The sequence below is a fragment of the Arachis duranensis genome, chromosome 9 (assembly GCF_000817695.3).
Source record: "Arachis duranensis cultivar V14167 chromosome 9, aradu.V14167.gnm2.J7QH, whole genome shotgun sequence".
Taxonomy (NCBI): Eukaryota; Viridiplantae; Streptophyta; class Magnoliopsida; order Fabales; family Fabaceae; genus Arachis; species Arachis duranensis.
Window position 1 is genome coordinate 71,277,761 of NC_029780.3, and position 11,892 is coordinate 71,289,652.

The window sequence follows — 11,892 nt, forward strand, 5'->3', positions numbered from 1 at the left end:
GTCTACAGGCTCATGCTTTTCCCTTTTGCTGTAAGAGACAGAGGTAGAACATGGTTGGACTCACAACCTAAAGATAGCCTGGACTCTTGGGATAAGCTAGTCACGGCTTTCTTGGCTAAGTTTTTTCCTTCTCAAAAACTGAGCAGGCTTAGAGTGGATGTTCAGACCTTCAAACAAACAGATGGTGAATCCCTCTATGAAGCTTGGGAAAGATACAAGCAGATGACCAAAAGGTGTCCTTCGGACATGTTTTTCAGAGTGGACTATTTTGGATATATTCTATTATGGTCTATCTGAGTTCTCTAAGATGTCACTAGACCATTCTGCAGGTGGATCCATTCACCTAAAGAAAATGCCTGCAGAAGCTCAAGAACTCATTAACATGGTTACAAATAACCAATTCATGTACACCTCTGAGAGGAATCCTGTGAGTAATGGGACGCCTCAGAAGAGGGGAGTTCTTGAAATTGATGCTCTGAATGCCATATTGGCTCAGAACAAAATATTGACTCGGCAAGTCAACATGATTTCTCAAAAACTGAATAGATGGCAAAATGCATTCAACAGTACTAAAGAGGAATCTTTTGAAGAAGAAGCTTATGATCCTGAGAACCTTGCAATGGCAGAGGTAAATTACATGGGTGAACCTTATGGAAACACCTATAAGTCCTCATGGAGAAATCATCCAAATTTCTCATGGAAGGAACAACAAAAGCCTCAACAAGGCTTTAATAATGGTGGAAGAAATAGGCTTAGCAATAGCAAGCCTTTTCCACCATCTTCTCAGCAACAGACAGAGAATTCTGAGCAGAGCCCCTCTAGCTTAGCAAACATAGTCTCTGATCTATCTAAGGCCACTTTAAGTTTCATGAGTGAAACAAGGTCCTCCATTAGAAATTTGGAGGCACAAGTGGGCCAGTTGAGTAAGAAAATCATTGAAACTCTTCCTAGTACTCTCCCAAGCAATACAGAAGAGAATCTGAAGAGAGAGTGCAAGGCCATTGATATAATCAATATGGCCGAATGCACAAAGGAGGAGAAGGACGTGAATCCCAGTGAGGAAGATCTCCTGGGATGTCCTCTTAACAAAAAGGAGTTTCAAACTGAGGAACCTAAGGAATCTGAGGCTCACCTAGAGACTGTAGAGATTTCATTGAACCTCCTTTTACCATTAATAAGCTCTGAGAAATATTCTTCCTCTGAAGAGGATGAAGATGTAACTGAAGAGAAAGTTGCTCAATATCTTGGAGCCATCATGAAGCTGAATGCCAAGTTGTTTGGTAACGAGACTTGGAAAGGTGAACCTCCCTTGCCATTAGTGAACTAGATACATGGGTTCAGCAAACTCTACCTCAAAAGAAACAAGATCCTGGTAAATTCTTAATACCCTATACCATAGGCACCATGACCTTTGAGAAGGCTCTGTGTGACCTGGGGTCAGGTATAAATCTTATGCCACTCTCTGTAACGGAGAAGCTGGGGATCTTTGAGGTACAAGCTGCAAGAATCTCATTAGAGATGGCAGACAAATCAATAAAACAAGCTTATGGATTGGTAGAGGACGTATTAGTGAAAGTTAAAGGCCTTTACATCCCTGCTGATTTCATAATCCTAGACACTGGGAAGGAGGAGGATGAATGCATCATCCTTGGAAGACCCTTCTTAGCCACAGCAAGAGCTGTGATTGATGTTAACAGAGGTGAACTAGTCCTTCAATTGAATGGGGACTACCTTGTGTTTAAAGCTCATAGTTATCCTTCTGTAAACATGGAGAGGAAGCATGAAAAGCCTCTCTCAATATAGAGTCAAACAAAGCCCGCACAATCAAACTCTAAGTTTGGTGTTGGGAGGCCACAACCAAACTCTAAGTTTGGTGTTGAGAAGCACCCACATTCAAACTTTAAGTTTGGTGTTGGGAGGCCCTCATCATGCTCTGAACATCTGTGAGGCTCCATGAGAGCCCACTGTCAAGTTATTGACATTAAAGAAGCGCTTATTGGGAGGTAACCGAAATTTTTATATATTTATATTTCTATTGTTCTTTCATGTTTTATTAGGTTTATGATCATGTGAAGTCACAAAACAATTGCAAAAATTAAAAACAGAATAAAAAATAGCACGAGAAAAAGCACACCCTGGAGGAAGAGCTTGCTGGCATTTAAACGCCAGTAAGGAGCATCTGGCTAGCGTTTAACGCCAGAACAGAGCATGAATCTGGCGTTGAACGCCAGAAACAAGCAGCAATCTGGTGTTTAAATGCCAGGATTGCACCCTGAGGGAAGCTGGTGTTTAACGCCAGCAGCAAGCATCAGGCTGGCGCTGAACGCTAGAAACATGCTACATTTGGGCGTTTAACGCCAGAAATAAGCTTCAGCCTGGCGTTAAACGCCAGGATTGCATGCAGAGGGCGTTTTACATGCCTAATTGGTGCAGGGATGATAAATCCTTGACACCTCAGGATCCGTGGACCCCACAGGATCACCCCAAGATCTGTGGACTCCACAGGATCCCCACCTACCTTCAAATTCAAAATCTCTTTCCCACCCAAACCCTCCCTAAATGACCGAACCCACATCTCTCTCCCTCTCCTCCATATCTTCTTCTTCTTCTTCTTCTATTCTTTCTTCTTTTGCTCGAGGGCGAGCAACATTCTAAGTTTGGTGTGGTAAAAGCATAGCTTTTTTTATTTTTCCATAACCATGGATGGCACCTAAGGCCAGAGAAACCTCAAGAAAGAGAAAAGGGAAGACAATTGCTTCCACCTCTGAGTCATGAGAGATGGAGAGATTCATCTCAAGGGTCCATAGCTCAGTAGTAGAGCATTTGACTGCACATCAAGAGAGCCCACTCATGGACCTCAACAAGAGCATGAGGAATTCCCTCATCAAGAAATCCATGAGATACCTCAGGGGATACATTTTCCTCCACACAATTATTGGGAGCAACTAAGGATAGGAGCACCAAAATCACTAGGGATCAAGCAACAAAGGCAAGGAAGAGAAATAGAGGAGCTCAAAAACACCATTGGTCCTTCAAGGAGAAGGTGCCACCATCACTAAGGTGGACTCATTCTTTAACTTCCTTGTTCTTATCTTTCTATTTTTTCGGTTTTTGTGCTTCATGTTTGCCTATGTTTGTGTCTTTATTACATGATCATTAGTGTTTAGTGTCTGTCTTAAGGCTATGAATAATTCCATGAATCCTTCACCTTTCTTAAATGAAAAATGTTTTTAAAACAAAAGAACAAGAAGTACATGAGTTTCGAATTTATCCTTGAAATTAGTTTAGTTATATTGATGTGGTGACAATACTTTTGTTTTCTGAATGAATGCTTGAACAGTGCATATTTTTGATCTTGTTGTTTATGAATGTTAAAATTGTTGGCTCTTGAAAGAATAATGAAAAAGAGAAGTGTTATTGATGATCTGAAAAATCATGAAATTGATTCTTGAAGCAAGAAAAAGCAGTGAAAAAGAATAAGCTTGCAAAAAAAAAGTGGCAAAAAATATAAAAGAAAAAGAAAAAGCAAGCAGAAAAAGCCAATAGCCCTTAAAACCAAAAGGCAAGGGTAAAAAGGATCCAAGGCTTTGAGCATCAATGGATAGGAAGGCCCAAGGAAATAAAATCCAGGCCTAAGCGGCTAAATCAAGCTGTCCCTAACCATGTGCTTGTGGCATGCAGGTCCAAGTGAAAAGCTTGAGACTGAGTGGTTAAAGTCGTGATCCAAAGCAAAAAGAGTGTGCTTAAGAGCTCTGGACAACTCTAACTGGGGACTTTAGCAAAGCTGTGTCACAATCTGAAAAGGTTCACCCAGTCATGTGTCTGTGGCATTTATGTATCTGGTAGTAATACTGGAAAATAAAGTGCTTAGGGCCACAGCCAAGACTCATAAAAGTAGCTGTATTCAAGAATCAACATACTTAATTAGGAGAATCAATAACACTATCTAAACTCTGAGTTCCTATAGATGCCAATCATTCTAAACTTCAAAGGATAAAGTGAGATGCCAAAACTGTTCAGAAGCAAAAAGCTACAAGGCTCGCTCATCTATTTAGAACTAATATTCATTGATATTTTGAGATTTATAGTATATTCTCTTCTTTTTATCCTATTTGATTTTCAGTTGCTTGGGGACAAGCAACAATTTAAGTTTGGTGTTGTGATGAGTGGATAATTTATACGCTTTTTGGCATTATTTTTAGGTAGTTTTTAGTAGGATCTAGCTACTTTTAGGGATGTTTTCATTATTTTTTATGCAAAATTCACATTTCTGGACTTTACTATGAGTTTGTGTCTTTTTCTATGATTTCAGGTATTTTTTGGCTGAAATTGAGGGACCTGAGCAAAAATCTGATAGGAGGCTTGACAAAGGACTGCTGATGCTGTTGGATTCAGACCTTTCTGCACTCGAAATGGATTTTCTGGAGCTAATGAACTCCAAATAGCGCACTCTTAACTGTGTTGGAAACTAGACATCCAGAGCTTTCCAGCAATATATAATAGTTCATATTTTATTCGAGTTTAGATGACGCAAACTGGCGTTCAACGCCAGTTCGATGCTGCATTCTGGAGTAAAACGCCAGAAACACGTCACAAACCAGAGTTAAACGCCAAAAACAGATTACAACTTGGCATTTAACTCCAAGAGAAGCCTCTACACGTGTAAAGCTCAAGCTCAGCCCAAGCACACACTAAAGTGGGCCCCGAAAGTGGATTTCTGCACTTAGACTTATTTCTGTAAACCCTAGTAGCTAGTTTAATATAAATAGAACTTATTTCTGTGAAGAATGTGAGTGAACCATAGTAGTGTGCACCAAGTTTTTGGAGCCATTACTAAGAATTGTTCGAGTTATAAAAAGTATAAATCATAATTTTGCCCATCACTCATCAGCCATAAGACAGGCATGCATCATGTGCATCTATGTGTTTCTTTGGCATGCTTTATTTGGAATGCCTAACTGATTGCGTAAACTACTTGCTACCTATTTATCTGCTGTATCTGAATACTAATTATGATTTTTCTTACATGTAATAATTGTTTTTGAAACAAATGATTCTTGTTCCAGTTGGGAGGTTCGAAGGAGTTGGAAAGGGGGTATTAGATAGTATGAATATCCTTAGTTAGTTTCCTAATCTATTTTGGTTTAGTCATGCTTTATAAGATTTAATTCATATGTCGGAAGTTCTAGGATCGCCTTTAGCTTTTTCGGGACATTATATGTTAGAGATGTAGGTTCTGTTACCATGTTGAGAACCTCTAGTTCTCACCCCATGCATATTTTATGATTTTCAGATGCAGGACGTGAGGCACCTCGTTGAGGCATTCTCGGAGCTTCTTACAGTGAAGATCTTTTGCATTTTGGGACTTTATTTTGGTTATGTTTATATATGTAGATACTTATTATCTCCACTACTTATGTATATAATGGTCTATCCTTCTTAGGGGTTGATTTTGGAGAAACATGTTCTGTAACTGATGAGCGGATAATTTATATGCTTTTTGGTATTGTTTTTAGATAGTTTTTAGTAGGATCTAGCTACTTTTAGGGATGTTTTCATTAGTTTTTATGCTAAATTCACATTTCTGGAATTTACTATGAGTTTGTGTATTTTTCTGTGATTTCAGGTATTTTCTGGCTGAAATTGAGGGACCTGAGCCAAACTCTGATAAAAGGCTGACAAAGGACTGTTGATGCTGTTGGATTCTGACCTTCCTGCACTCGAAATGGATTTTCTGGAGCTACAGAACTCTAAATGGCGCGCTCTCAACGGCGTTGGAAAGTAGACATCCAGAGCTTTCCAGCAATATATAATAGTCCATACTTTTTTGGAGATTAGATGATGCAAACTGGCGCTCAACGCCAGTTCCACGCTGCATTCTGGAGTCAAACGCCAGAAATACGTCACGAACCAGAGTTGAACGCCAGAAACACGTTACAACTTGGCGTTCAACTCCAAGAGAAGCCTCTGCACATGTAAAGTTCAAGCTCAGCCCAAGCACACACCAAGTGGGCCCCGGAAGTGGATTTCTGCATTAATTACTTACTTTTGTAAACCCTAGTAGCTAGTTTAGTATAAATAGAACTTTTAACTATTGTACTAGGTGTCTTTGATTGTCTAGTCTTTGACCATTCGGTCTTTTGATCACATTTGGGGGCTGGCCATTCGGCCATGCCTGGACCATCACTTATGTATTTTCAACGGTAGAGTTTCTACACACCATAGATTATGGGTGTGGAGCTCTGCTGTACCTCGAGTTTTAATGCAATTACTACTATTTTCTATTCAATTCAGTTTATTCCTGTTCTAAGATATTCGTTGCACTTCACCATGATGAATGTGATGATCCGTGACACTCATCATCTTTTTCACCTATGAACGCGTGACTGACAACCACTTCCGTTCTACCTTAGACCGGGCGCATATCTCTTGGATTCCTTAATCAGAATCTTTGTGGTATAAGCTAGAATTGATGGCGGCATTCATGAGAGTCCGGAAAGTCTAAACCTTGTATGTGGTATTCTGAGTAGGATTCAGGGATTGAATGACTGTGACGAGCTTCAAACTCACGATTGTTGGGCGTGATGACAAACGCAAAAGAATCAAGGGATTCTATTCCGGCATGATCGAGAATCGAGAGATGATTAGCCGTGCTGTGACAGAGCATTTGGACCTTTTTCACTGAGAGGATAGGATGTAGCCATTGACAACGGTGATGCCCTACATACAGCTTGCCATGGAAAGGAGTAAGAAGGATTGGATGAAGGTAGTAGGAAAGTAGAGATTCAGAAGGAGCACAGCATCTTCATACGCCTATCTGAAATTCCCATCAATGATTTACATAAATATTTCTATCTTTATTTTCTGTTTATTTATTATTATTATTCAAAAATTCCCTAACCATATATTATCCGCCTAACTGAGAATTTCAAGATGACCATAGCTTGCTTCATACCAACAATCTCTGTGGGATCGACCCTTACTCACGTAAGGTTTATTACTTGGACGACCCAGTGCACTTGCTGGTTAGTTGTGCGGAGTTGTGACAAAGTGTGATTCACGTTTGAGAGCGCTACCAAGTTTTTAGCACCATTATTGATGATCACAATTTCGTGCACCAAGTTTTTGACGCCGTTGTCGGGGATTGTTCGAGTTTGGCCAAATAACGGTTCATCTTGTTGCTCAAATTAGGTATTCTCTTTTTATTTTCTTTTCAAAATGTTTTCAAAAAAATATTTTTCAAAATTTCTCATCTGTTTTCAAAAATTATTCTAAATTTTTAAGAATGAATTCTAGAGTTTCATGTAACATATTGAAGCCTGGCTGGCTGTAAAGCCATATCCAAATCCTGTTGGAATGAGACTTCAACTAATCACCTCAATGCATGTAATGCCATCCTAAAGCTGGCTGGCTATTAAGCCATGTCCAACACTTGGATTGGAACTTTAGGCTAACATTGAAAGATTCCTGTAATTCTTCTTAAAAATTTTTGAAATTCTTATTTTCGTTTTCCTATATGTTTTTCGAAAAAAATATACAAAAATCCAAAAAAAATATAAAATCATAAAAATCCAAAAATATTTTGTGTTTCTTGTTTGAGTCTAGAGTCAATTTTAAGTTTGGTGTCAATTACATGTTTTTAAAATTTATGCATTTTTCGAAAATTCATGCATATGTTCTTCATGATCTTCAAGTTGTTCTTGGTAGGTCTTCTTGTTTGATCTTTGAATTTTCTTGTTTTGTGTCTTTTCTTGTTTTTCATATGCATTTTTCGTTTGTTAGAGTCCAAACATTAAAGATTTCTAAGTTTGGTGTCTTGCATGTTTTCTTTTCTTGAAAATTTTTCAAAAATAAGTCTTGATGTTCATCTTGATCTTCAAAGTGTTCTTGGTGTTCATCTTGACATTCATAGTGTTCTTGCATGCATTATGTGTTTGATCTAAAATTTTCATGTTTTGGGTCATATTTGTGTTTTTCTCTCTTATCATTAAAAATTCAAAAAAATCAAAAAATATCTTTTCCTTAATTTTCTCATAATTTTCGAAAATTTGAGTTGACTTAGTCAAAAAATTTTAAAACTTAGCTATTTCTTATAAGTCAAGTCAAATTTTCAATTTTAAAAATCTTATCTTTTCAAAGCTTCTTCAAAAATCAAATCTTTTTCATTTTTTTATTTTCGAAAATTTTTAAAAAAGTGATTTTAAAATCTTTTTCTTATCTTTATTTCAAAATTGAAACTTTACTAATGTGATGGATTCAAAAATCTGAAGTTTGTTACTTTCTTGTTAAGAAACGTTCAATCTTTAAATTCTAGAATCATATCTTTTAGTTTCTTGTTAGTCAAGTAAGTCATTTTAATTTTAAAAATTAAATCTTTTCCAACCATATCTTTTTATTCATATCTTTTTATCATATCTTTTTAAATTTTATCTTTTTCAAAAATTTGATTTCAAAATATCTTTTCTAACTTCTTATCTTTTCAAAATTAATTTTCAAATCTTTTTCAACTAACTAATTGACTTTTTATTTGTTTCTTATCTTTTTCAAAACCACCTAACTAATTTTTCCTATCAATTTTTCGAAAATTTCTCATCCTTTATCAAAATTCTTTTTAATTAACAAATTGTTTTAAATTTTAATTTTAATTTTAGTTCTTCCTTTAATTTTCAAAAATCACTAACCCTTTTTCAAAATTAATTTTCGAATTCTCCCCCTCTCATCTTCTTCTATTTATTTATTTATTTACTAATACTTCTCTTCATCTCAAGAATCTGAACCTATCTTCACCCTTGTATTTGGATTCTTAACTCTTCTCCTTCTTCTATTCCTTTGTTCTTCTACTAACATAAAGGAATCTCTATACTGTAACATAGAGGATTTCTCTTCCTTTTCTTTTCTCTTCTTTCTCATATGAGTAGGAACAAGAAAAAGGCATTCTTGTTGAAGCTGATCCTAAACCTGAACTGACTCTGAAGAGGAAACTAAGAGAAGCTACATCACAACAATCCAGAGACAATCTTACTGAAATTTTCGAACAAGAAAAGGATATGGCAGCCGAATCCAACAACAATAATGCAAAGAGGATGCTTGGTGATTATACTACACCTACTACCAAGTTTGATGGAAGAAGCATCTGAATTCCTGCCATTGGAGCAAACAATTTTGAGCTGAAACCTCAACTAGTTGCTCTAGTGCAACAAAACTGCAAGTTTCATGGACTTCCATCAGAAGATCCCTACCAGTTTTTAACTGAGTTCTTGTAGATCTGTGAGACTATTAAGACTAATGGAGTAGATCCTGAAGTCTACAGGCTCATGCTTTTCCCTTTTACTGTAAGAGACAAAGCTAGAACATGGTTGGACTCACAACCTAAGGATAGCCTGGACTCTTGGGATAAGCTGGTCATGGCCTTCTTGGTTAAATTCTTTCCTCCTCAAAAGCTGAGCAAGCTTAGAGTGGATGTTCAGACCTTCAAGCAAAAAGATGATGAATCCCTCTATGAAGCTTGGGAAAGATACAAGAAGATGACCAAAAAGTGTCCTTCTGACATGTTTTCAGAATGGACCATGATAGATATATTCTATTATGGTCTGTCTGAGTTTTCTAAGATGTCACTGGACCATTCTGCAGGTGGATCTATTCACCTAAAGAAAACGCCTGTAGAAGCTTAGGAACTTATTGAAATGGTTGCAAAAAACCAATTCATGTACACTTCTGAGAGGAATTCCGTGAATAATGGGACGCCTCAGAGGAAGGGAGTTCTTAAAATTGATGCTCTGAATGCCATATTGGCTCAGAACAAAATGTTCACTCAGCAAGTCAAACATGATTTCTCAAAGTCTGAATGGATGGCAAAATGCATCCAACAGCACTAAAGAGGCATCTTCTGAAGAAGAGGCCTATGATCCTAAAAACCCTGCAATGGCAGAGGTAAATTACATGGGGGAAGTGATGTTAGGATTTTTGCTAGTAAAGAATTTTATAAAAATATAGTCACGTTGTAAGCATAGATTCTAAACCAACAGAAAATCCCTTCGTACAAACGTTTTGGTTGTCACAAGTAACAAATCCCTTTAAATTGATAACCGAGTATTTAAACCTCGGGTCATCTTCTCAAGGAATTGCAGGGAAGTATGTTCTTATTATTGGTTATGAGTTTTGTAAATTGGGGGTTTTGAAAGTAAGGAAGAAGTATGTTAAATGACTAGTAAAATTAAAATAGTAATAATAAAATAAACTTTTAGCAAGGTATTAGAACTGGAAGTCCTATCCTAGTTATCCTTATCAGGTGTGAAGAGAATTGGGTTTTAATCCCACTTAGTTAACCTTTACTAAAGCAAAGGAAAGTCAAGTGGACTAATTAGTTTGATCCTCAAGTCCTAGTCAATCCCTGTGGGAAGACTAGCTTTAGAGCGATCTAGATCAATTAAAATCTGCCAATTTCAACCACTGCTGAGTTTGACAACTCAAGAGTTACCAATCACTAAACCAAAGCCAAAAGGGAGAAAAAATCTACTTGAATAAAAATACCTTCATATGGGAAGCAACAGTAACATAAATAAAAGAAAGAAATCTTAAATCTGAAATACCTCAAATAATATTAATTAAGAAAATCATAACATGAATGTCATTAAGCTAAATTGGCAACATATATAATTAAAAATAAGAGAAGTCAAAATAAAGGAATATTAAACCTGGAGCTCAGAAGAATTGTAAGTTGAAATAATAATAAATCCTAATCCTAAATCCTAAGAGAGAGGAGAGAACCTCTCTCTCTAAAAACTACATCTAAAACCTAAAATTATGTATGAATGAATGATTGTTGATGAATGGATGCATTCCCCCACTTTATAGCTTCTAATCTGTGTTTTCTGGCCCGAGAACTGGGTCAAAAACAGCCCAGAAATCACTCCTAGCACTTTCTGATCTGTACAGATCGCAGCAAAGTGACGCGGAGGCATCATCCACGCGTTTGCGTGGAATGAGATTCGCAAATGCGATGTGTTCGCATAGAGTGCGCGTTCGCGTCGCCTATCTGTACAGTCACTATAGCGAATTATATATCAAATCGAAGCCCCGGACGTTAGCTTTCCAACGCAAGTGGAACCGCATCATTTGGATCTTTGTGGCTCAAGTTATGACCGTTTGAGTGCGAAGAGGTTTGGCTGACAGCTTTGCAGTTCCTTCAACTTCTTGTATTCCTTCCACTTTTGCATGCTTCCTTTCCATTCTCTAAGTCATTCTTGCCTTGTAATCTCTGAAAACACTTAACACACATATCAAGGCATCGAATGATAACAAGAGAGGATTAAACATAGCAAAATTAAGACTAAAGAAGCATGTTTTCAATCATAGCACAAAATCAGGAAGGAGAATGTAAACTCATGCATTTAGTATGAATAAGTATATGAAAGATTGATAAAATCCACTCAATTAAGCACAAAACAAACCATAAAATAGTGGTTTATCAACCTCCCCACACTTAAACATTAGCATGTTCTCATGCTAAGCTCAAGATAAGCTATAAAAGAGTGAAGAGGAATGATAGAGAGTATGCAATGCAACCTATCTATGTGAATGCAACTACATGCAAAATGTTTCTACCCACTTGGTTAAAAGTAAATAAGCTCTTCAAGAAAAACATGAATCAAATTTCACTAATTCAAATTATACAATAAAAAGTAAGTAAACTTGTAAGAAGATAGCTGATGAAAGCAGGGAACATAGAATCAAGCATTGAACCCTCACTAGTAGTGTATGTCTCACTCTAGTCTCTCTAGTGTATAGGGTAATCACTCTATTCTTCTCTAATCATGCTTTCTAAACTTTGTTCTTCATCTAACCAATCAACAAATATTTAATGTACCAATGCAAACATCATGAGGTCTTTTC

General features: G+C 37.0%; 1 non-coding gene across 1 annotated transcript; it reads right to left on the reverse strand.

Moving 5' to 3' along the window:
• Positions 1–9,446: 9,446 nt before the first annotated feature.
• On the reverse strand, positions 9,447–9,550 carry LOC127742301 (small nucleolar RNA R71). Its single transcript, XR_008003489.1, has one exon. It is a non-coding gene; the product is annotated as a small nucleolar RNA R71 (small nucleolar RNA).
• Positions 9,551–11,892: the final 2,342 nt, after the last annotated feature.